At 39.5% G+C, this 26,487-nt stretch overlaps 1 protein-coding gene across 1 annotated transcript in view; it reads left to right on the top strand.

Moving 5' to 3' along the window:
- The first annotated feature begins 229 nt into the window (after window positions 1-229).
- Epb41l3 (erythrocyte membrane protein band 4.1 like 3) overlaps window positions 230-26,487 on the top strand; it is a 215,083-nt gene continuing 188,825 nt past the window's right edge. Inside the window, exon 1 of the mRNA XM_048363501.1 lies at window positions 230-811. The gene's annotated coding sequence lies outside the window, so the exon portion shown is untranslated. The remainder of the gene's footprint in view (window positions 812-26,487) is intronic.

Raw genomic sequence — 26,487 nt, 5'->3', positions numbered from 1 at the left:
GAGAGTTTCATTTACTTGAAAATAGATTCTATGGGATTTTATGCTGTGCAATTTCTGTTCCGATAGAGCAATTATCATGGTGCATAGGATTGGAAAACAATGTTTTGTTAGAAACTTAATGATGCTTTAATTTTTCCCCTGGGCATCAATAAAAATGTATAATAGTAATACTTTATTTATCTGGTCCTTTCTTTGAAGAATTCAAATTCTATTCAATGGCTTTGACCTGTAGATATAGAAATTGCATTGTAATTTATATTCCTTGAGTGTGTATAATTAGAATTGTTTTAGTCAAATGCTTGTTGGAATGTGTAAATCATTTCACTGTGTTTCCTGATTGTGATACAGAGCCTTCATTTGCAGCTACCCCTCCACCCCAATCTAGCCCAGACTTGCTTTAATTATTTTCAAGCTCCTATATATTTATAGAACTCTTCCCTATTAGCTTTCTGGAGTCATCTATTGCATGTCCAAATGTGATTTGGGCGCATACTCTATTTTCAATCATTAAATGAAAATGCTATTGGTTGGCTCTTTTAGATTGCTTATGAATTATCCACCCTGTATTTGGGACAGACCTTTTATCCTTCACTCACTATATCTTGGTAGCAGGGAGGTTTCTAGACAGGATAGAGAAGCTATTACCATAATTTCTGTGGAACAAGTCATCACCAGTTGCTGAATTATTCCTAAACTATTTTTTCTTTTCTTTTTTTCCCCACTCATCTTCCTGTCTCATTGTCTCTGGAACGCGAAACCTGAATCACCTGGAAAAATTTTATCACCGTGTGGCGGAACTCGGACAATGTGGGTGAGTCTGGAAGCCGATGCTTATGCAGTTGATTTCTGTCTTGGTTTGTGAAAGAGGAACATTGTCAAGTGAAGTTGTTCAATGAGGAAGAATTGTCGGCATTTATTACCAGCATGCAGGGGCCCGTGCTCCTTTGGTTGGAGTTCTGCCTCATGCAGTACAGTGAGAAAAATCCTAAGATATTATTATTAGCTGCATCAAAACGCAAATGAAACAAAGACGCAACACATTCATTGACTGAAATTGGTATTTATACCTTTACAAATGATTTTCTTTTACCGCCCCCCCTTTTGGGGTTAATACTATTTTTAATAACAGTTTCTCTGACAAAGCATTTTGAAGATAATCCCCTTTGCTTATGAGTACATTTTTGTTCTGTCTTGTTTTGCTATTTTACTTGGCCATGGAGCTTGGGCTCAGGACCTGCGCATTGTCCCTGAGTTCTTTTTGCTCAAGGGTTGCATACTACCACTTTGAGCCACAGTGTTACTTCCAATTTTCTGTTGGTTAATTGAGATAAGAGTCTCACAGAGTGGCTCAAGTGGTAGAGTGCTAGCCTTGAGCAAAATGAAGCTCAGGGACAGTGCCTAGGCCCTGAGTTCAAACCCCATGACTGGCCAACAACAACAAAAAAAAAACCCTAAACAAACAAGAGTCTCACAAATGTTGCTGCCTCTGCTGATTCTGAACGGTGATTCTCTGATCTCAGCCTCTTGAGCAGCTAGGATTACAGGTCTGAGCCACAAGGGCCCAAAGAATTTCTGAAGGCTCTATTTGGTCATTTCTATAAGGCATATACCTCAGATCTTTATACATATTTCCCACGTATGGAAAATGTGAATATAAATGTGTTTGTTTAATGTGTTTAATGTGTTTTCTGATGTACTGCCTCTAACATAAGCCATTGGCAGTGGTTCCTTGTTGGGGTGTTTCTATTTAGTTAATTCTGCCTCAGACTTGATTTCCATGTTTAGTTCGTCATTGAGAGATGGGATGGAAACTCCTAGGGACAAAAACTGCCACAAGTCAAGCTCTAACTTTGTTCTTCTAAAGCTGAACAAGAATGACATGCCATACGTTTTGCCATTCTGCATGCCAGGACTTGAAAAAAAGCGGGGGTCTGCTGCGCGTGGGGGGCAGTGTTCTTGCCATGGAGTACTGATAAGACGGAAGGCTGGTTTTAAATGAGAAAATAAATGTATTTTGAAAGCAAATATTTCCTAGTTTGGAAAAGATTACTGAAGCAAGATTCTGGGAAAGCCTTTGACTGTCATATTATGGAAAAAGCTGGTCCAATATTTTCTCTACTGGCTAATGAAAACAAGACACTAGTTGCAGAGTCCCTCTGTAGGATAGACTTGGTTATCAATCCCACTCTACTCCTGAGTCTTCAAACTGCCATGTCACAGTCTTAGACAGTGGAGGTGGCAGAGCTTCTTTGCTGGAAGCAAACACATTTGTTGTTGCAATCTGTTATTTCTGAAATGTCTAAAATTATATTGAAGGTTGGCAATGAAATTTGGCTAAGACTTTCTATTCTGGTGCATGATTTAGTTGCCCATAAATATCCTTTGGAATATGTGTCATTAGAGTTTAATCCGCTATGCTGTGAGTGGTTGATTTGACACAATTACCACCTAATCAGCTGTGTTTGGCCTATTGGGTTATGTGAGAATTCTTCCCCTCCACAGCTGAAGATCCTCTTTTGCGATTCATATAGGGTGTGCGTTCAGGTCTTTTCATTTCCGCTCATCACAGAGAACGATGACCAGCTCGATGGTCATCCTAATAATAATTAACAGCTGGAGGCTGCTGTATTGATCATGAGCCATGTCTTGTAAATCCCTCATGTGTCTGAGACCTTGGGAGCTTTCTGAAGATAGCTCTTCATTTGTGAGATGCTTGGGAAACCCTCAGAATCTCAGAATCTAAACATAGCAAAGCACAAGCAAAGCAATGGTGCCTGCTTATATCATATTTTTCACAGATAGTAGCAACCTCTCCTTCTATAAGGAGTCTTTGACTTTGCACATGGTTGGACTTCTGGTTTCGTTGCTCCATGCATAAGAGAAAGATAGAGGCTGAGAGATCCACCTGAAGAGCTGCTGGACTGGGAATTGAGGGCTCACTTTTAGCAAACAGCATGGTGTACTCTGTGATGTGATACCCTGGTGTTATCACCACCTTCTCATTTAACATCACCCTCAACATTATTCTCTATTGGGCACTGTGTTGTGGACTTTGTGTGGACCTCACCAAATTTCACATAACCCAGTGATTTGGAAACCTTTCATCATCTTTGTTGTTGGTGGTGGTGCTCATGGGGCTTCAACTTGCCACCATCTTGTTTTGCGGATGAACTGACTGAGGTGCAGGGTAACATGCTGAAGGCCACCGAGGAGAAAATTGAGTGGTCTGTTGAAATGAACTCATGTAATACACTTTGGGACCCTCTACCTAACCAAGACTAGAAGTTAGGAGCATCCCAGATGATACCTGTGATTAGCTGAACTTGTCTTCTCCTTGAAGGTTACATCTCACTCTTTCAGGAGACAGAAGTGGTGAGCCTTCCATGATGGGAGTGGAGGACAAGAGTGGTTATGGGAAAAGACATTTACAGTGTGACTTGTCCTATAGGGTGCTTTCTGTTTCTAGGTAAATGGACATTATTTATGTCTGAACTCTATTAACGCTTTATTATAACTCATAGCCATTTAGAAGGGAAAAAAATCAAACAGAATCTAACTCCCCCTCCCCGGATTTAAACAAACTTTTGAATCTAAAATTTCCTTATAGATGTTTGACTCTTGTTATTGAGTGCTAGAATCTCAAATCCTTCTCTAACAGCTAATTTTCTGCTTTGTTAATCAGAGTAATAAGGCCCTTCTCAAAATCTCAGAGACATCAGAAGCAGAACGTTGTCTTGGTCAGCTGCCTCTTGCTAGCTTTTTTCAAGAAACTTCCTTAATTGACATGTGTAAGAGCCAATACAGCCAAGCAATTACAGTGATTGGCCAGCGTGGTGCTTTATTTACGTTCTCTGGGCAGATCCTCGTTGTATCTTCCCTGGGGTGAGAGTGGAGTTGGCAGATAATGCCTTCTTCCTGTCTTCATGCCATCTTCCTTCTGACTCCAGAGCCACATGACAATAAAACTACCCTCCACCCTGTGCCCCTCCTCTCTCTCTTGCTTCAAGCACCCCAGTGGTTATGCCTCACTTCAGTCATGCTTTTCTGCCAGAATACTGCAACAGCCTGGTAAGGACTGATGTGTGGGTGTCACAGGTGATGTGTTACTAATAATGAACTGGTACTAAAGTTAAAAAAAAAAAGTGTTCGTAGAATGAAACAGACTGGATTCAAGCCTACCACCATAGCAACATGGTCAGCACTATCCCTGAATTATTTCTTGTATGTGGGAAGAAGAGAGAAGGGACAGGGGGAGGAAATGAAGAAGGGAGAGGGAAAAGGAAAGAGGGAGAGGAAGATACAGGGCTGCCTAAATACAGAAGGCAATGATCACCTTGTCAGTAATGTTGTCTGTCCCATTGCCCAGTGATCCCTTGTGTACAGTTACTAATCCAGATCACCAAGAGTTTCTGTGAAGTTTCTGTGTTTGTGTGTTATCTGATAATTTCTAAGTAAGAAGGAACAACAAACTAGGTAAAGAAAGCTCAGACAATGTATATTTATAGGGCATAATGACACCATCAACATTCTTACCCATGATGACAATAATTGTGATCACCATATAAACAATCAAGTAATGCCAAAGTAAAACCAAGTGTGACAGAAGAGGAGAGATTGATTGGAACACAGTGTAAACATCTGGAGATATAACATTGATATCTCTGCCCGCTCACATACCGTATATGTTACATGTTAATAAAAAAGTAACACATACACAAAGTCATATAGATAAAAGTTAAAAATTTATATTTCAGTGTCATAAGTAACATGCTTGTTCATAGTAGTATATATTTGCCTTTTTATATTACTCACTCAATGGAGGTTTAGAATAAGAGAATTATATTTTCAAAATAAACAATATGTTTTGAAAAAATCATATACACTGACAATTTGTCTTCTAAAAGGAGTGATTTCATGTCCTATAGAAGGTATAATTTACTACATGTTTTTCTAAGCGCATCATTAATCCCATTCCTGTCTTCCCAAAATGCCTGTGCTGCTTCATTTTTCTTTGTTTTCCCTAATAATTTTGATGGAGATGAGGAGTTGGACATAAATATATGCTGTACAGAAAAAATCATCTGTCCAATATTTCAGTCTAAGAAAAATACAGATCAAGAATGAAGCTCTAAGGATGACACACAAATGACCCTAATCCCATTATGACCGGCCCCATTTCACTGTGGAACTATGTTTTTGTCCCTTGCCACTGTTGTATGCCATGGCCCAACTCTGCCTGCATCTGTAACTTTTCTCCTTACCTCTGCCTCCAACTTCTGCCCTGCCTTTCCCCAGACACTATTGCTTATCGGTTATACAAACTTCTGCAAGAAGTCTTTCTCCACGACTTTCATCCTCCCAACCTCCTGGGTTCAAGAATCCACAGGACTTGTAGAGTACCTGCTGTATGCCTTCCTCACACTGCTTGGCAGTGATAGACTTACTTGCCCAGGCTCCCACCCTGTCCACTATTTGCTACACCAGAAGAACTGTGTCCATATCTTCAGTGATTTCTGCAGGTCTCACACCTGATATCTAGTAAGCTGTCACAGTTGAAGTGCTGACTGCAAAGTGGACATTGGTGACCAAATTGTCCATTAGCTGGAACAATTGCAAGCAACACTATAGAAGAAAGCAGGTTTTGACGGAGGAGACAGTAGAGTTAGTCTCAGTCCTAACAAAGCCCTCAGTCTGTCCTACAAGAACTCCTGGAGGTGGATGAGCCCCAGTTATTTCTAATCAGAATATGATGTCTGAGTATTCCTACTAACAAATAGATAGAGAGTTTTAGGTTTTTCTCAGGAAGAGTGTTATGTTTGGTTTTGTGCTGGTACTGGGGCTTGAACCTAGGACCTTGCACTCTTGCTTAGCTTTTCTGCTTAAGGCCAGCACTCTACACATGAACCACACCTCCACTTCCAGCTTTTTGCTGGTTAATTGGAGATGAGTATCTTACGCACTTTCTTGCCCAGGCTGGCTTTGAACCTTGATTCTCAGATGGCAGCTTCCTAAGTCACTAGGATTACTCACGTGAGCCCCCAGTGCCCAGTGAGATGGAACATTTTGCTTGTTGGATGCCGCTAGAAGGGGGGTGTGACTTGGAGTTTTCAGTGGGGTCGATTTCCAAAGAGGACTGCGGCTGAGGGCTCCTGGAGGCAAAGCTTGTTTTGACTGGAGTACTGGAAATCCATTGCTACAGGGAATGATGGATCACAACCTGGGTGGCTTATCATAGGGTCTGCCATTTTTGTAACATTTTGTAGAATTAACTAAAGAATTAACTAAAGAATTAACAAAATGCTTATGCATTTGGGACACTGAGTGATAAGAAGAAGTGAAACACTTAGAAAATTTCAATGTTAACAAAAGTGTTTTAATAAAATGGGTTTCACTCTGAATAAAAAGATGCAATTCTTTAAAATCCTGTAAGATTTAATTGCTAGGGATGTAGCTCAGTGGTAGAGTGCACATTTTGTGTGTTATCCCCAGCACCATTAAAAAATATTTAATTAAGCCTTCCAATTATAGAAGTTTTAAATGCATAAGTATTAAAGTATGTCAAATATGAAAACTTTGGAACTAGAGGTATAGCTGACTAGCACAGTACTTTCCTAATATGCACAGGACCTAGGTTCAACCCCAGCACAGGGCAGGGTAGGGACATAAAAAACTAACTTTGCTACCTGTTCCGTAAACATTTATTGACTCTCCAAACTTTTATTCAACATTAAAAAAAAATCAAATAACAAGAAGCTAAGGAGAGGGCTGGGAATATGGCCTAGTGGCAAGAGTGCTTGCCTCCTACACATGAAGCTCTCGGTTCGATTCCCCAGCACCACATATATGGAAAACGGCCAGAAGGGGCGCTGTGGCTCAGGTGGCAGAGTGCTAGCCTTGAGCAGGAAGAAGCCAGGGACAGTGCTCAGGCCCTGAGTCCAAGGCCCAGGACTGGCCAAAAAAAAAAAAAAAAAAAGAAGAAGCTAAGGAGAGAGAGAGTGGGGGGCAGAGGGGAAAGGGAAAGAGAGAAAGAGAATTTGTGTATGTTTGTGTGCATGCACTGGGACAGGGTTGCATTAAGTTTCACAAGCTGGCCTCAGATATATAGCCCAGGCTAGTCTTGAACACATGAATCTCCTGCCTCAGCCTCCCATGAGCTAAAATTATAGGTATGCCATGTCTGCGTGATTAGGTGGTATGAACCATTAGTAAATAAGCACATTATTGAGCAAGTGATCATGTGATCACTTGTAGTATAAGAAGAGGAGATCAGAGAAAAGGCTTGGCAAAATTGTGTGTCTATGTCTATGTGTGGGTGTGTCTGTGCATACATGTGCATGTGTGTGAACACCTCTGGAATAAGATGTCATATGAGCTAAACATGAAGCCTGAAGTGATTTGAGTTTAACCCTTGCTTTCCCCCGCCCCCAACATATATAGCTTCTAAACTGCCAGCCTCAGTGTATTGAAATTGGGAGTACAGTATGGTGGCAAAACCTACCGTTGCCAATGAAATCAAAATAATCATTCTTCCTCTGACTCCCAGAGCCTAATAGAAATGGCTACCCTAATCTTGGGTTTGATTTCCTAGGGTAACAAGGGCCTCAAGCCTGGGATACATTTCAGACCCAGGCTGGGGTCACCTGTGTCTTCCATAAGCGTGGCCTGCTACCCTGCTCCCTAGTCACCTCCCCAGAACCACTAGGAACGCTCAGACCATTTGTGACTTCCCCTCACTGCTGTCTAGTGTGAAGGTTGCCTGTGTCTGGAAGAAAGCACCTTGGTTCACTTTCCTCTTAGTGAGAGAGGGCTCCCCTTCCTTTTAATGATTTCTGTGTGTAAGTAGCTCTTTTGTTTTCCCTACCTTATCTGTAATTATTGCTCAGATAAGGACTGCGGAGATGAGTAAGACATTATGTTTCTTTCTCTCTCAAAGGTTTAGTGTAAAGGGGAAGAAAGGAAGTATCTTGAATTACAATAGCAAAGTTCTAAATTCTGCTTATAAGGCAGTGTTGATGATAAGAAAGTAGTTAAACATTACTGTGCTTAAAAAGAAATTGTACTCAGGACCAATTCTGAATGTCAGCAGAATGAAAAACAATTGATTCATCAAGTTCCTTCCTCCCTGGCATATTGAGAATGAGCTTATTAGCTAGAGAAATTTATCCTAACATCTATCTTAGTAGCTTTATCAACCATTTTCATGGTGAGTCCTAAAGCCTTCTATTTAAAAGTTGTACCACGACATTCACCATCCTCATGGGGATAAAGAAAGAGGACAGAAGGAGAGGACAGTAACTTCTGGAGTCTGCGTAGATCCTTCTGAGTGAACCAGCATCCCTTTGCTCATGGAGGACTTGAAGGTGAGAGATGTTCAGATCACTTTTATCTTTTAGGAAACATTTCAAATATAACTTTCCGGGGCTGGGAACATGGCCTAGTGGTAAAGTGCTTGCCTCATATACATGAACCTGGGTTCGATTCCTCAGCACCATATATATATATATATATATATATATATATATATATATATATATGCCGGAAGTGGCGCTGTGGCTCAAGAGGTAGAGTGCTAGCCTTGAGCAAAAAGAAGCCAAGGACAGTGCTCAGGCCCTGAGTCCACGCCCCAGGACTGGAAACAAAAACAAAACAAATAAACAAATAAAATATAACTTTCCTTCGAAGAACCTGTCATCTTATTATGGCCACAATATTGACAGGAAGGATGAAGATTTAATTTTTAAAAGAACAGAAAATGTGCAAATGTGGGATTTCTATACTCTAGGCATGCTGATAACTCCCCTCCACCCGATTTGAAAAGCAAATTTGGAAAACTCTGTTATTTTGTAGGCCACATGGGTACATTATTGATATGAGAACTTGGTGTGAAAATACATGTATCTTAATAATGCCCAATGCTACATGAAAGCTCTGGTCAATCTTAAAGTACTGAAAATATCTGCTTGAACTTAGGGTCTTGAACTCCTACTTGGTTTTTTTCCATTCAAAGCTGATCTTCTTCCATGTGAGCCATACCTCCAGTTCCAGCTTTTTGCTGTTTAATTGATATAAGAATCTCTCTGATTTTCCTGTCCTAGCTGGCTTTCAACCACAATCCCTCAGATGTCAGCCTCCTGAATAGCTAGGGTAACAGGCATGAGCCACCAGCACCTTGCTTGCATTTTAAATGAGTCCAATATTCTCTGCCTTTATTTTAGCTCATAAGTAGCACAAGAGCCTAAAGCTACAGGTCCTGCAGAGGAGTTTCTTTTCTTTAAAAAAAAAAATCACTTCTGTCATCAAAGATACTTAATCACTCCCAAAATGCTAGTCTTTCTTTATTCTTGCTTGTTTTGTTTCTATAAATCATTTATGGTGGGAAGGTTAATAACTTGATTCAGCAACTAGTTTGCCAAGGGGAAAATAATATTAGCTTTCATCTGCAAAGTAGGAAGCAAACATCCAAGGAAAATTTTTTGGGGGGTGTAACAGGTATGGACACCCTTATCTGGGCACAGCTGAGTTTGGGGATGGCTTTCAGTTTCTCTGACCCTTTCTCTAACCCACTTCTTAGACTTTCTGGGAGGAATTTATGTGAGGTCAATGTTTCATACTTGTTCAAAGGTCACTCTGCCCCATAATTCAACCATCAGCAGAACTATGCCTTCCCTGTCCCAAGATTTTGTGGAAATCTGAAGAAGAAAATAACATGACTCCACAACATTTTATTGCCTGGTAACTGACATTTCCATGCAGACTCTGTCAGCACAAGTGTGAGGAGTTAGGCAAGAGCGCTTGCTGCTGCTCTGAACTTTGCATAGCCAGCATGCGTGTCAGGTTGGAAAGCCCGCCCAGAGATAACACAGAAAGCCAACTTAGCAACATTCGTGGGTTTGTCCTGCAGCGCTGGGAGATCACCCAGTTTGGCCTGTTATCTCCAAAGTCTTATCTCCTGCGCTGGCTGGACCCCCCTGGGAGGCCCAAGGGCACAGTGGCCATCTATTTTTAACTGCAGTTCCTACTTGGATGTGTTTGAAGGTGTGTCTTTCTCTAATCAGGAGCCCATAATCCCAGACATCCCCAAATGTCTCACGAAGAGTTTCCAACATTTTTATATCACAACGTTTTGAATGTATTTTGGATGTTTTGGCTTTTGTTGTGGCTCTGGGATGTTTTAATTTGTTTGGGGAACCAGACTCACCACCCAACAAAATGAATACCAGGAAACTATCACTTGCAAGGTGGAGGAGAGGGAACAACAGGAGGTGGAGGGGACAGAGAAGTGAAGAGGAAGGGGGGAGAAGGCAGTCATGGTATTCAGTGCATATCCTGTGAAACTGGGGGAGGGGAGTGGTTGAGTTGGGAGAGATGAGAGAAAACGATGAAAGGGGTCACATGAAAGTAGATGCATAATTCTTACACGCTTGTCTGAATGATAACCCCTTTGTACAGCTACTTGAAGATAATAAATATAAAAATTTTCAAAACCAAAGACTCTTTGGGGAAAAACTAGGGTCTTGTTTGTTTGAAACAGTGGTAATCTCTAATTACACCGCTGTGGATTTTTTGAGAGCCATACTACTTTAGATGCCAGAGAGCATGCGTATTGTGAAAATGCTTTCACAGGAATCCCAGAAGGATTTTATTCTGGGTGCCCTCTGCCTCTCCTTCAATGGGAACGTGCTGTTACAGTGGTCCGCAGCCTTCCAGCACTTGGTTTCACGACAGGTTTACAACTACTGTTTCTCCAGAATCAATGCGAGTGGACTGCTCATTTGTATGGCTTCAATGATCAGAATTTTTCTATGGTTAATGGTAACTTTTGATGGTTTTCTCCATTTGCCTTTTTTTTTAATCACTCCAAATATTGGATAAGGGGCTCCACCTAGTGTTTGTTTTAGGCAAGGAAACTCATGTGGAATTTATTTCCTTTTAATTTTAAAAATTATCTTAAAGTAATTGTGCATAGGAGTTTCAATTTAATGTGTCACTTTATGGCCAGAACACATAATGTTCAATGTCACCCTTTCCATTGTTTTTTACCATCTCTCCCAATCCCATCCATCCCCTCAATTTTCCTACTCTATTTTCACATTTGAATATTATGATTGTCGGGGCTGGGGATATAGCCTAGTGGCAAGAGTGCCTGCCTCGTATACACAAGGCCCTAGGTTCGATTCCCCAGCACCACATATACAGAAAACGGCCAGAAGCGGCGCTGTGGCTCAAGTGGCAGAGTGCTAGCCTTGAGCGGGAAGAAGCCAGGGACAGTGCTCAGGCCCTGAGTCCAAGGCCCAGGACTGGCCAAAAAGAAAAAAAAAAAAATACAGTGTGAATATTATGATTGTATTAGTTCACATTTCTTCTCTCCATTTATCTTCCCTCTCCCCTTGACCTTACTCCCACACCACACCATGTATTCCAGCTTCCTGATACTTAGTTGTTCAAAGGAGTTTCACCATTGGAATTCTGTCCTATATACACCATACTTTAGTAAATGTTTGTGTGTATATATGTGCATATGCCCCTGTATATGTATAGATATGTATTTATAATTTAGACCTAAATTCCATAGGTTCTTTGTCTCTCTGAGCCTCACTTACTAAACATAATTTTTCCAAGTCTACTCATTTTCCTGCAAATGACATGATATCATTTTCCTGATTAATAAAATTCATACATACATATCTCATATTTTCTTGATTCATTTGTCCATAGCATAGTATCTGAGCTACTTCCATAACTTAGATAATAATAACACAGATTTTAAAAAGGAAAAGTAACCAAATGCACTCATTCCTTTCTGATAAGATTGCAAAAGAAAAGACATCGATATTTTGCAAAGTGTTTTAATGGTTTAGACCATTCACTAAACTAGGAACATGGAAATTTTAATTATTTCTTCATAAATTTTTATGTTTTTAAAGACATACATGGCAGTAATTTTGTCTCTCAATTCAATTTTAACTTGCAATTGTTACCTCTGCCTGTGGAAAATGGATTTAGGCCTAATTTTCTGGTGGTATAACAAGAAAAAAATATTAAACAATTCAGAATTCTTCAGCAATTGCTTAAAGTTAGTGCCTAAATTTGTGTTTTATTTTTGTGAAGTCTTGAATTTGTAATTAATAATTTTATTTGTACTTTTATAATGGAGTTGTGCTAGGATTGATAATGTAATTTTTTTCAACTTTGAAAACAGCACTGAAGGAGTGGTATTTGATTTTTTAAACTATTCTTTCATATAGAAGGGAATTTCCAGTGCTTCTGTCTTGTGTCAGTGAGCTCTAAGAAGAGAAGGTAAATACATTTGTGTGTCCCTTAGTGGTGAGACATGTTCTGAGAAACGTGTTGTTAGGTGATTTTATTGGGCAAGCTTGGCAGAGTGCACTTGGACCCACTAAGAGACTGTGATGCTGACATCACTAGATGTCATCTTGTGCCATTTCTAGCATCTTTAGGTATGATTCACTGTTGACCTAAACTTTGCCATGTGGCACATAACTGTTTCTAAAGGACTAGTTCCACACTGAGGTGTTTAAAATGCTTTCCTTGATGGTGATATCAACAACCAAGAGACACAGAGTTCCCCTGAGAGGTCTCCCCACAAGGGCCTAGAGTGCCTGGTATGCCATTTGCCCTTAAAGTGGCCCAGAGGGAGGATTTCTTGTGAGCTTGCCAGGCAACAGGTGCTGTACTTATGGGATGCCTTTACTTCTTAACACTTCCGTGGGTTGGGCAGGCCTGGGATTCCTTTTACAGGTTAGGAACCTGGTTCAGAGAAGTAAAATGTGCTTGCTTTTCGATTTCATATTATTAACCTGGGTATAATTTGCGTAATCCTTTGTATCTGTAGCTCTTCTTCCATTTTTCAGGTAATCATTGTGTTTTAGATTCGATGTGGTGCTAGGTTTCCCAGGAGTGTATGCTATTCATGTTCTCAAAAACTTTCATCTCACTGAACATATAGGGCACAGGTGTGTTCTTGAGACTTGGTATTCCTTGATAAATTTAGTTGGATGTCAAGTATAACTAACTGATACAAGGCACACAGTGTTTCAAGTTTCTCAGAGTCTTCTTTTCGCCTCTCCATCTCCAGCTGTTAGAACCTTCATTTGGGATGGAATCAAAGAAATATTATCTAATACTGAACACATAGGCTGGTTTATCTTAACAGAGCAATTCTCAAACCTTTACAGATTGATACCTTTTTGAAATAAAACAAATTTTATTGCTATTATTAAGGTGTACAGAGGAGTGAGTTACCATCTCATAAATCAGATAATGAACAATATCACCCCATCCTTCCCTTTCCACCAGTTTTCCCCTCCCATCCCTGCCCACAAGTTACACCGCTTGCTTTCCACATAGTGCATACTGAATCGCGTGATTGCCATTGTCCAGCCTGCCTCCCACTTTTTCTACATCCCCTAAAAACAAACAAATTGGTACTCTTTAGTATTTTTAAAAATTACTGATGACACACAAAGAGCTTATGTTTGAGTACATTATACCTATTTCCCATATAAGAAATGAAAGTAAGTATTTTGAGATACTTATTATGATACTTACAATAACTTTAATCAGCTTTGTGTAGAATTATATATGTGTATATGAAGCAATTCAGTGAGAAAAGAAGCATTGTTTTATAGTTTTTTGCTTTCTTTTTAAACCTCTTTAACATCTGATTTAGCACAAGCCAACCTGTGTTTATATTACAGTATGTTGTTTTGAAATGTAGTAGGAAAATACAGCTTTATGTGAGAATGAGCCTAGAAAATGGATAAGTATCTTAATTAACCTTCTAGGATGATTCATTTGTAATTAATTGTCTAAAATAATGGACTTCAATATGGCATTCTCATACTTCCATACTATGTGCTTCAATCATGTTCATCTATCCAACTATTTGTCCTCCTCCTCTGCTGCTCCCCCACGATCAGCCCCTCTTCTGCCTGAATGTCTTTCCTTTTGCATATGAGGAAAAAACCTGTGCTATCTTTCTTTGTGAGTCTGGCTTATTTCACTTAACATGATGATCTCCAGTTCTACCCATTTTCCTGCAAATGACATAATTCTGTTCTTTTGTGTGGTGGAGTGAAATTCCTTTGTATATAATCCACATTTTATTTATCTATGAATCTATTGATTGACATGTAGATATTCTTCAACCTTGCAGATTCCTGAAAGTGTTTCTGGGGTTCACTTTGAGAAATGCTGCTTTAATAAAGCTAAGCCTAGTTATCAATCTCAGCTTGTTTGCTTATGTATTTATTCATTCACTCATTTGTTCATTGCCAGTGCTGGGGCTTGAACTCGGGGCCTGAACACTGTCCCTGCCTTCTTTTTGCTCAAGGATAGCACTCTACCACTTGAGCCACAGCACCACTCCTGACTTTTTCCTATATATGTGGTGCTGAGAAATCGAACCCAGGGCAAGCCCTCTACCACTAGGCCATATTCCCAGCCTAGTCTCAGCTCTTTCATTTAGTAGCTATGAAGTGATGCAAGGTTCCAGAGCTACTGCGAAACTTGGTCCACACAAGCCCTAGTACCCAGGAGGTTCTTCAATGATAAACCAATGTGATGTTGATGATGACAGGCTAGTTGCCTCCCCAAGCCTGAAAGTGTGTGAACCTCAGTGTCCAGAATCAGAGATTGAAGTCACACACATGGAGCTTGGAGATGTCTACAAAGACAATGGTACCATTGACTAGACAGAGTCCCGTCATCCCTCCGGCTGCAGTTTATTCCATCTGTTTTCTATCTTTGCATCCAGAATGAGGCTAATTCGTGGAATTTAACCAATTTTCCTAAACTGTGAATACATTATAGTAGAGAGCCAATTATGGTTACTACATCCAAGTGTCATGAAGATGGCTTTTGTATTATATATTGGTATTGAATGTGAAGTTCATTGTTTAATAAATAGTAGATCATTCGTTATCCTTCTAAAATAAACAATAAGAAACATATACAATGGCAGCTGGAAAACCCCAAGAATTCTGCAAAGGCTTTATCAGTACACGAGAGCAGTTTACTACACTGGGATTTGAGTAAAGCCCCTTCTATCAGTGGCCACTTTTCCTGTAAGAGAGAACACTGGGAATTTGACACCAGACATCAGCCAGATGGGGCAGCTCCTAAGGGAAGGTCCTGAACTTGAATGGTTCTGTGATTATGAAACAGGTTCTGAATTAGATTTCAGTGATGCAAAAAGCAGAGGCAAAAATCAAAGTGTTTCTGAGAGCATCTGATGGCATTGGGATGTGAGAGTTGACAAACCATCTGGACTGAAGCTAGACACCTCGCAGCCTGGTGTGGGGTAAGTCAAGAATGTGAAAGAATTTGATCTCAGCCCAATCTTGCAGACTTGCTTAGTCTGGATGGGGAGGATTGGGAAAGGAAAACTTAAAATACTGAGAAATAGGCTCCTTAAATATAATTTTAAATGCATTTAAAAGATTGATGGAAAAATACTTCATTATGAAAACGTTATGTACTTGACCCCAATGCAAAGAATTTCCTTAATGCATTTCAAAAAGATGACATAATTTTTTTGTTTTTGAAAGAACATTTTAACCACAGCAATAAAACTGCCACAATAGATTTATTATTGGGGTACAGATAAGGAATAAGGGAAAAGAAACCAAATATCCCCCTAAAGCCTTTGCTTGGGAAGAGCGTGAGGAAATCTTTCCTCTGTCTTCCCAGTGCACTAAGTGAAACTAGTAGTGCCAGCCAGGTTGTGTGCCTCTGACTCAGACACATTTCTGTGTGAGTTTCAGAAATTTGTCAAAGAGGACCTTGCTAATCAGAGTGGCATGGAAACTCAAGTCTCCTATTTAGTTGTGTTCTGTGTTAGCTTATAAAGAAGGAGACTGGTGGGGCTGGGAAAATGACCTACTGGCAAGAGTGCCTACCTCCTGTACATGAAGTCCTGGGTTTGATTCCTCAGCACCACATGTATAGAAAAGGCCAGAAGTGGCACTGTGGCTCAAATTGGCAGTGCTAGCCTTGAGCAAAAAAGAAGCCAGGGCTAGTGCTCAGGCCCTGAGTTCAAGCCCCAGGACTGGCAAAATAAGAAAGTAGACTTGTTATAGTTACAGATCTAATTATTACCATTTGCCCAGAAGACATTGCCCAAAACTATATATATATTTAAATCAACAGTTGAGTAATTTTACAGAGTTTAGTAACTGACTGTGATGTGATATAAACTCATTAATTCTACACAAGTAGATGGTCAAGAGGCATTGTCTTAAAGTCCTTGACAAGATTTTAATTAATTCTCACATAAAAGATACTTTTCTCCTGATTTCCTTGAACTTTCTAATTTTAATTATGATGCTTTTGTCTTGATGACCTCGTGTATCCCAATATCATTTCTTGGTTTAATTCCCATAAACTAACTCTGTGAGATGTTTCTCTGATCGGATCAAGTCTTCACTCTTTATGAAGTGTTCCATGTTGTTTGGTGTTAGGATTTAAGTACTAACAGCTAAAATTCTCAGTGTTGGGAGCAGATAATTTAAGGCACTACTTCTTGAGGTCTCCTTCAAAAACACTTGATGAAGCAAAATAAGGGTATTGCCTCATCTGAAGTTGGAAAATATATAATTCATTATCAGAGTTCAGGATGACATCATTAAAAGTGTCTTTGTTCAAATGACCCATTAAATGAATCTTGGTAGAAAATGTATCTTTTATATCATAATGCAAGGCCTTAGAAGAAAAAGTGTCTTCCTGTCTCCTTGTTGATACTAAGTCATTTTGTGCACTCAGTGTAATTGAGAAGTGATATGGATGAAGTAGTGCCAAGAATAAGTAACCGATATTTAGAAGACAATGGGGTAAATTATGTAAATTATATATGGAAACCAAGTACACAAAATGCTAAATAAGTAACTAAATTAACAGTCGGTCAATCAGTAAAAGGCTTTGCAAGTGGTCCTGACCATTGCAATCAACTTCAGGGCACTGGTCATTGATTATTGGGCTCTGGCATTGTTTTTTAAGGATGACTCTTCGCCAGCACTGAGGCATTGGCCTATGTGATGCCTGAGGTGGTCGTGTTTGGGTAAAGATGTAATGGATGGAAAGATGCCAACAGATATACAGCCAAGAAGTACAAAGTGATTTGACACTTTCCAGAGACCATTACACACAGCAAAAGAACCTCAGAAGTTCCAGGCAGTCTGACTTTTCAGGGGACCACATTTGCCTATAGTGAGGTGCAGCTATGGGGGGGGGGGTGATACTCTTATCTACTGAGACCTCTGAGGGGAGATGCCATCACCCACCCCCCTCAGGCCTGAACTGTCTCTACTCCCTGTCTTTCCCAGGCCCCACGCCTGCCTCTGTTCTGGGAGGGCAGGCTTCGTGATGGCTGCCCCTGGGGTGCGAGTAGCTGGTACAACCCCGCCCTCCTTCATCAGGGCGCCCTAGGCCCTGCGGCGAGGTGCACTGCCAGGTGGGCCTGGACTCCTGGGAGCGCCTATCCCTCCTCCAGCCACCCCTGCGCGGGCTTCCCAGCGGCCTATATCATTCCTGTCAATGGCCAATTTGAATGGTTTTCAATTTCTATTCGAAAGAGTTAGGAGAGGCTTTTCTTCCTTTGTTATTGATTTCATTTATTTCCTACTCAGTGTGATGCTACAGCTCTCTATACTACCGGTTATATGCTTGACATAATGAGTTACATAATGATCTTTGGTACTTCAAATACACTGTGCTGCATAAATTTAATGCCATTCGTTTTTGTAAAAACTTGAATTGTTAAATAATAAAATGTTACTAAAAAGTCCCATCACAATTTTGGACAGTATGGAATCCATTTTCAACAAGGCAACCCAAATGGATGTTGAAACGGGTGACTTTGATCAAGATGAACTGTTTTCATAAATGGCTTTGTTAGATGGCAACTGCTTTGTACAACTACTTAAAAACAGTAAAATGAAATAATTCTAGTAAGAGTTTCTTTGGTAACATAACTTGGTTGTTGTGCTGCTTCTGGGGCTTGAACTCAAGGCCTGGACACTGTTCCTGATCTTTTTTGCTCAAGGCTAGTGCTCTACCACTTGAGCCATAGCTCTTCTTCTGTCTTTTTGCTAGTTAATTGGCGATAAGACTATCACAGACTTTCCTGCCTGGGCTGGCTTTGAACTACAGTCCTCCGATGTCAACCTCCTGAATAGCTAGGATTATGGGTATGAGACAGTGGCACCAAGCATGTAGCATAACTTTTTAAGGTAAATTGTTAATCGTAGTTGATTAGCTTCTTGGTTTTCTGAATTTAAAAATGGTAAGGCACTCAGGAAATTCACTGTTTTCTAGAGCATATAAGTCCAAACCATGCTTAGCTAAATATTCCTCACAGTAAATAGTCCAGGATGTTTATTAGACAACAGTTTTGGCCTACTCTTTATTTTTCAGTTACTCCATCTTTTCTGGGAAGGGAGGGGCTATAAACAATTATATCACACATCTGCTTTGTGGGCACTGTTTTTTAGAAAATGGTAGATTAAAATATTTTGAACACTTTCTTTTTTTTTGTAAAGGTGATGTGCAGAGGGGCTACAGTTACATAAGACAGGTAATGAGTACATTTCTTTTTGAAGTATCACCACTCCCTCATTTTCTCCGTTTTCCCCTCCCCCACCTCCCTCCCAAGTTGTATAGCTCATTTCCAGCACAGTGACAAGTGAGTATCACTGCTAAATTGGTTCGCCCTTTGTCCCATCATTTCTGTGCTTCTCTTTCCCCTCACAAATCAGATGCATATTTTTTAACACTTTTTTTGGTGTGATTTCATTTTTCTGTTCTTCCTGACACTTCTATCTTACTCTTTCCTTTGGGCTCAGAATAGAGTAAGGTTCCCACAAATTTTTAAAAAGAAAAATGACACATCCAAAGTCTTAGCAGCTACACTAGGCCATTGGAAATGTTATGTTTCTACTAGCACCTCTAGTTCCCACCCCCAAAGCAAATGCCCTTGAGTGTTATGGGCTGGATGTACGTGTCTACTTTCCATTCTCTCCAAACTCACAGGGTAAAATCTTCACCCTTGAGATGACTGTGTTAGGAACTGGAACCCTTTGAGAGATCATTAGGTCATATGGGTGGAGCCTTTAGAAATGGGATTAGTGCCCTCATAGAGGCCCAAGGGAGATGGGAGAGCCCTCCTCCCTCCCACTGTGTGGGGATGTGGGAGAAGGCCACATCTAAGAACCAGGAAAGGGTTCTCACCAGGCACCAGGGTTGCCAGTGCCTTTGTCTGAAAAGGCACTGAAAATAGTCAGCTTTCCAAACAGTGAGAAATAAGATCCTTTTGCTTATCAGTTACTGTGTGTGGAACTGTGTTTTAGCAACACACAGATTAAGATTTTTCTTCTAACTCTAAAGGGCAACATGAGAGCATGCAAAGTCCATAGATATTAATGAAAGTAAAGTAAAGAAAGTATGATCAATAAGTGGAAGAAAGAATGGATGGATGGATAGATGGACGGGTGATGTTTTTTTTTGTTTTGGATATTTTATTGATTCCAAACTTACCTTTTTTTTCCTCTCTCTCTTTCCTCAAATCATTCTATTATTTTAGATTTTTTAAAATTATCATGAAGATTTGGCCTTGTAGACTTTTTGATATATACAGACTCATGTTACAACATGATACAAAACAGCTCTCTCTACCAAAACTTCCTCCTACTACCCCAGTGTGGACTGACCACCCTGTCCCCGCCCCCCGACAGCCAGGGATCTTTTCCATTGATTGCTATGACTGTATTTTGTAGAGTGTCATCAGAGTGGGGCCATTTACATGGTGTTATGTGCAACTTTATGAGTTTAGCTTCTTTCACTCAGAACAGTATCTTTGAGTTCATCCTAGTTTTTGCTTATGTCAATTATTTGTTCCTTTCATTGCTGAGTTATTATGCCATTTTGTGTCTATAGCACACAATGTGTTCACCACTCCTCTGGTAAAGTGTACTTCCAGCCTTTGGTGACTGTGAATAACTGCCATTAATGGCCATGTTCAGGTGTATGTGTGTGGGGGGGTCATAAATATCCACTTCCCTATTGTCAATGTCATTTAGAAGTATGGGTTTGTTATATCATGTGATTAGGAGAAATTTATTAAGAATTTGCCAACTTCCAAAGTGAGTGACCCTGTCATTTTGCATGGTCTCCAGCTGTGCGTGAGAGCTCAAGCTGCTCTCAGTCCTTGCTAGTACTTGCCACAGTCTGGACCTTTTATTGTTGACTTGTAATTGTGTAGAGTGGCCCAGTTGTGGGCCCTTGCTATTGTCTTAGCTCATTATTACCTCAGTCTGCAGAATCTGGGGTGCATTAGAACTTGAAACAAATGCACTTGAGAAGGTCTGTTCCCTGAAATGCCACTCCAAGACACTCAAAGGGTCAATCTAAGTCACTTCTGGACAAGGGCAAAGGGATTTAGGAGGAAAAAGACAAAATAGAGACAGCTGCCTAGGAAGGGAGCCGCCTGCACTGCTTCATTTGTTCTCTCATTTTCTCCTTCCTTCTTTTCCCCTCCAGTGGATAACAAGTAGGGTGTTGCTCCTTTAAATTCAAATTAAGAAGCTGGAGAAGAAAATACTGCTAATCTGAAGGAGAACAAAACATATTTTACTCCCCTGAACAGGGATGGAAAAACAAAGTTCTAGTGAAAAGAATGTGAGATCATCAACAGAGCTATGTGTTCTTGTGCAGATCACTCCACTACCAGAGGAGCAATCTGATTCCTGTCCTTGAAGGAGTCATTCTCTTGGCAGGAGACCTCATGAGCCCAGCAGCCGCCCCTCCCCCATAGCACACAGCGGGTTCTGGAGACTGATACACCTTTGTCTTTTTGTTTCTAATCATGGGAGAAGTCAATCATTGAAGCAAGTTGTGAAAACACTGAGCCACATACAAAATAGAGAGACAGCTTCTGCTGTTATTTCCATATGCCTGCAGAGGTAAAACAAGTTTGATGAGACTTCACAGAGCTCAAGTCTCATCTACACATAATTCCATGTGCTTAAGGGAGCTTTGGATCTTTGTATGTTTCACAGATGCGTGGTCAAAAGATGTATTTTAAAATATTCATTTTTCTGTTGCAGTTTGATATGATGGCATCATGACTAACTCAAGAGACAAATAACTATAGATAGATAGATAGATAGATAGATAGATAGATAGATAGATAGATAGACGATAGATAGATTATTGGAAATGAAACATTATCCTTACTAATCTTTATAGGTGACACAATCAATTTTAGTAATTACAGTGGGGAGTTAGTAGGGAAAGCAGTCTGATATGGTTTGCTGTATTTTTAATGGCTTCCTGTAGCCATTTGCATTTGTAAGAGAACATTGTGATGTGCTGACACTACAAAATTATATTTGACGTCTCAATGGAAAAAGGAAATCACTATCAACTCTTGTTTTTATGTCTTTAGCTGTAATAAATTCCTGGTCTCATCTGCCTAGCCATTTGGTTAGTTATAGGAACATAGTATGCCTACATCTCACTAAATGGGAGACTGCACAGTATCAAAGTAGCCATCTCTCACAATGAAATGCATTTTCCATCTACAGAGTAATCATTTTTATTGAAAAAGCAGCCATAAATACTTAAGTACTTGGAAACACACTTTATAATAATAGTATTTATTAATGAATTACAGTTGGCAGGTCACATGATTTTACTTGGATAGGTTGGTGGCTTTTTTCCAACCTATTGATCCTAGAGAAATAGGGAGATATGGTTTCGTTATGGTGGGGAGAACATCTTCACCTCTTGGAGATGCAGAATCACTGTGTTTTCTCCATACTAAAAGTTTATGAACTTGGACAATGTACTTAGCTCTCTGTACCTTATGTTCCTTATAGAACTTAAATCTCAGGAAGTGAGAAAGTAGAAGCATATAACAACAGTGTTTCTTGAATTAAGGAATGGATATACTACTTTACTTCTTCTCTATCTCTGTCTCTCTCATCTTTCTCTTTATAGATACATGCATACATACACACTTGGAATATGCATAGAGTTCACATATTTCAAGTTGTATCTTAAGAAATGGTATCAGGTGAAGAAACTGATATTAGTGTACATGTTTATCATTGAGAAAGGCCATTTCCGCACAACTAAAATCATATTAAGAACCATCTTTGTACATGAATCTGGTATCTTGGGTTATTGACAATGCTGGAATTCTAGGACCTGGGCTATGGTGGCCATTCTGACTGCTGTTGCGAGTTGCCTGCCTGTGCTCCATGTCCACTGCCCTCACAGTTGGTCTGAGTACTTGTCACGCCTGCCACCATGACAGCTGTTATTTCCATCTGTATTTACTAGTCCTGTAGGACTGCCATGGTGCTGAATGTTTGTTTTAATATGTGCTGCCTCCAGGATTTGCATTACTGATTCTGGGTTATGGCTGTTGTTTATTTGTTCGTTTGATTGTTCATTTTTTGTATTCTTTTGTGTGAACTACATTTTAGTCTTGTCTAGTTGAGGTTTGATATTACCTGAAAGGATTTAAGTGGTTAATTCTGGGAAGCTCACATTCATAACATGGGCAATGTGATAGCAGCCTCTTTTTATTCTCACTTCGTTCTCATTTCTGTGTCACCCAGGATGGCTTTATTTCATTAATGGCATGTAATAGACTGTGAGTTAAACAATTCCATATTTCCTCTCCAGAAAAAAATATATGTACATATAGATATACATACATATGTGTATATACAAACATATATATATGCATATATAAATATGCTTCTTTTAAGCTTTTGTTGGTTGTTTGGAAGGGTGTCTAAGGCCTTCTGGGAAGCAGAGGCAGGATGGGGAAGAAGGAATTCCTGACTCTCAGCAGCCCAGGCTGCCCTGGGAGGGTCCTTCCCTAGCTGTGTCTGATAGATCAGTCATTAGATAACTTCCATCCTTCCTTCACCATCCTTATTTCTATTTATAAAGTTGCATGAGCTTTTTTTCCCCTACTAATTGATTGCTGACAGAAATAGTGACTTCAATGAGTCATTTCCATGTTTCAGATGCATATTAGAATCTATTTTAGTGAACTTTATAAATGTTTTAAACCAAAATATATAATTTATTCACAGCTACTCAGCATATTTTAATATGTTAATGTCTAGCTGCTTAGTCTTAACAGGTCCAAGGCTAACAAACTGAGAGGCTTCTGAACAGATTGAAAACTGATGACTCTAATTACCTGGGACACCAAGGATTCAAATACTGAGTCTGTTTTTCTAATACCTGCCTATAAATGTGTCATGTTGTCAGGCTTCATGGAGCAGACTGAATAACCAAGCTGCCGAACAATTATCTTTAGAAATAAGTTAAATTGCCTTACAGAAAATCCTGTTTATTTTAGACAATTCCACACAAAAATCACAATATAATAAAATTCATTCATTAAAAAAAGTCACTTAAACTTCTTACTCATAACATGTGATCTTTGAATCTTTATCTTCTCTGTGCAGGCTAGTTGGATCAAATCAATATTTATTTATATATTATAATAATTACTTATTTTATCTTATTTTATTTTGTGGTATTGGGGCTTAAACAGAGAGCCTTGTGTTTGGAAGGCAAATGTTGTACCATTTGAGATATATTCCCAGCGATTCTGTTTTAATATTAATTATTTATTTTTTGAGATAGAGTCTCACTACCTTTGCCCAGGCTGTCCTCAAATTCATGATCCTCTCGCTTCAGCCCCAATAGCTGAAATTATAGGGTAGCGCGATGCCAATAATCCCTCCCTTCATTTTTATGTGGGCTTTATACTAATTAGAACCCAATTAGTACAAAATATGACTAACAAGAGGAACACGAACTTGTAAATTAAGTTTATATATTGACGGGATCTTTACAAGAGAATGAAATCCAAAGAAACGACAAACACACTTTATATCCTTTTATAGACAGAACCAAAAACATTGTAAAGGAAGAAATGATGAGACAAATGGATCTCTGAACTAGGACAGTAAATTTGGGGGATGTTACTGAGACAAATAGGGGGAATATAGAATCTGATGGAAGGTAAGGGTTACTCTAAGGCTTCATTAAAGCCACAATGGCTAATCTGTTGTGACCCAGGCTATTTTCCAGCTTGGTATATGAACAACATCCCTCCTGGAGAGTCCTTGTGGCTTCCTGAATGTTGGGGGGGGGGGTGCGGAAATCATGCCAAATGGCGCTTCCTGAAGTCACAGTGACCCATGTGATTCCACTTCAAATAATCACTATATCAACTGAATTATGTTTTTGAGGGTCTTTCCTCAACTTCCCCATTTTTCAGTCCTGGTAGTGTCTCCTACCCACTGGCCAAAGTCAACGCAAGTCAAAGCATGAAGAAACCTGGCTCATGGAGTAGAGCCACCCCTTAACCTTCCAGCAGAGAAAGGTGGGAGATGGATTTGAGAACCTAACAGAATAGGCACCATGGTAGAATTTTTAGTTCTCCTCTGGCCAAACATGGGTGAAGACAGTCTGAAGAGTGAAGTGCCTAAGAACCACTTACCTTTTTTCTAGATCTGTACTTACATGCCTTGTTAAAATGATAAATATGCATAATCTTTACATATCACTTGATTTCTGGCTGCAATAGCAAGTAGAGAGACCATCACATACCACAGCTAGAACTCAGTATCCACTTCTTGTAAAACCATCATAGACTGCAAATTCTAGTCTGGCAAAATATGAAGAATTAATTGAAAGAACAAAACTGGAAGAACTCAAGTAGAACAAAAACTAAAATGCAACTATTAGCCCTAGGCATGTTTATCTATTTTTCCTTTTAAATTTCAGTCTCTGAGTCCTATTTCTTGAAAAGCATCAGACAATTCCTGAAGGGATGAAAAGATCTTTATAATTGGAGGGACACCCTCCTCTAAACAAAGTGACTATTGACCAATCTAGTAAGTCACAGAATCCCGCAATCCGATTTTCTGAATCATCATCTTGTGCTCTGCTTCACATTATTCATTCAAGTCAGTCTTCTCTTTGAAGCTGCATGATTCTCACTTTGAAGCAAATGAAATCATTTGCTGCATTAAAATGTGTCACTGTTGGTAGTTGTACCTTATTTTCATGTATGTGTTGGGTAGAGTGGTACAAAACTTCTTTGCAATAAGAAGCATAAAATATCACTCAGAGCAAGTAATTTTAATGGAATGTATCCTATTTGCCACAACTGTTCTTATTTCTTGTTTGTTCTACAGACCTCATTTTATATTCCAGTCTGAATTTTGTTAGCAAATAATAATCTGGGTAGAGAAGGTACTAATTTCTTTTTGTGGCTGGGTGCCAGTGGCTCGCACCTATCATTATAGCTACTCAGGAGGCTGATATCTGAAGATCATGGTTCAAAGCCAGCCTGGGCAAGTACATGAGACTTTTGTTTCTTTTTTGCTGGTCCTGGGGACTTGAACTCTGGGTCGTTGAGCTGTCCCTGAGCTTCTTTTGATCAAGGAGAGTGCTATACCACTTGAGTCACAGTGACACTTCTGACTTTTCTGAGTAGTTTATTGGAGGTAAGAGTTTCCGGGAGTTCATTTCAATAAATATTATTTTGAATGATCAGACCCATATAGGTATTGAGCCTTTCATGTTCATCTCCTAAGAATATCCTCCTTCTTTCTCACTGTGCATGAATACCTAGAGACCTATGTAATATAGCATATATCAGTGTATTTTTTTTGTCTCTTACCACTCAATGTGTTTACTTGTAGATTTAGAAGCACATTTTAGCTACCAGAAATGAGTAAAACTATGCAACTATGTTTCTCTGGGTCTAGCTTACTTTAATGTAATTTATCACTTACTTATTTAATATAATTTAATATATATGTTAATATACTTACTTAATATAATTTTCCCAAGTCTTTCCAGTTCCTTATGAACGGTACAATATCATTCTTTCTGATGGAAGAGTAGACGTCCATTGTGTTTATATAACACATTTTCTTGATCCATTCGTCCATTAAGGTTCTTTGCTGCTGTTTTTCTTTTCTTTTCCTTTTATCTTGTTTGCTCATTTATCTGTCTTTGGGAGGGTAAGAGGGGCACAGAAATGGTGAGATAAAAAGTGAATAAAGGCAGCAGTGCTACACACTAAACACTATACTCATAATGAACTATATAATTTGTAAGTGGGGACAGGAGGGAAATACTGGGAGAGAAGGAAAGGGATGACATTGTTCAAAAAGAAATGGACTCTTTATCTAACTTATATAGCTGTAAACTCCCTGTATATCCTTTATAATAACAATAAAAATTCACGAAGAAGAGAGAAAGAAAGGAAGGAAGAAAGAAAGGTCAGGGACAGTTCCAGGCTGAATTTAAGCTCCAGGACTCACACACACACACACACACACACACAAACACACACACACACACACACACACATCTCTTGGGATGAGAAAATGAAGGTTCATAGAATTAAATAGCTCTGCAAAT

Source organism: Perognathus longimembris, chromosome 15, assembly GCF_023159225.1.
Source record: "Perognathus longimembris pacificus isolate PPM17 chromosome 15, ASM2315922v1, whole genome shotgun sequence".
NCBI lineage: Eukaryota > Metazoa > Chordata > Mammalia > Rodentia > Heteromyidae > Perognathus > Perognathus longimembris.
This window is presented reverse-complemented; position numbering and strand designations above follow the sequence as displayed.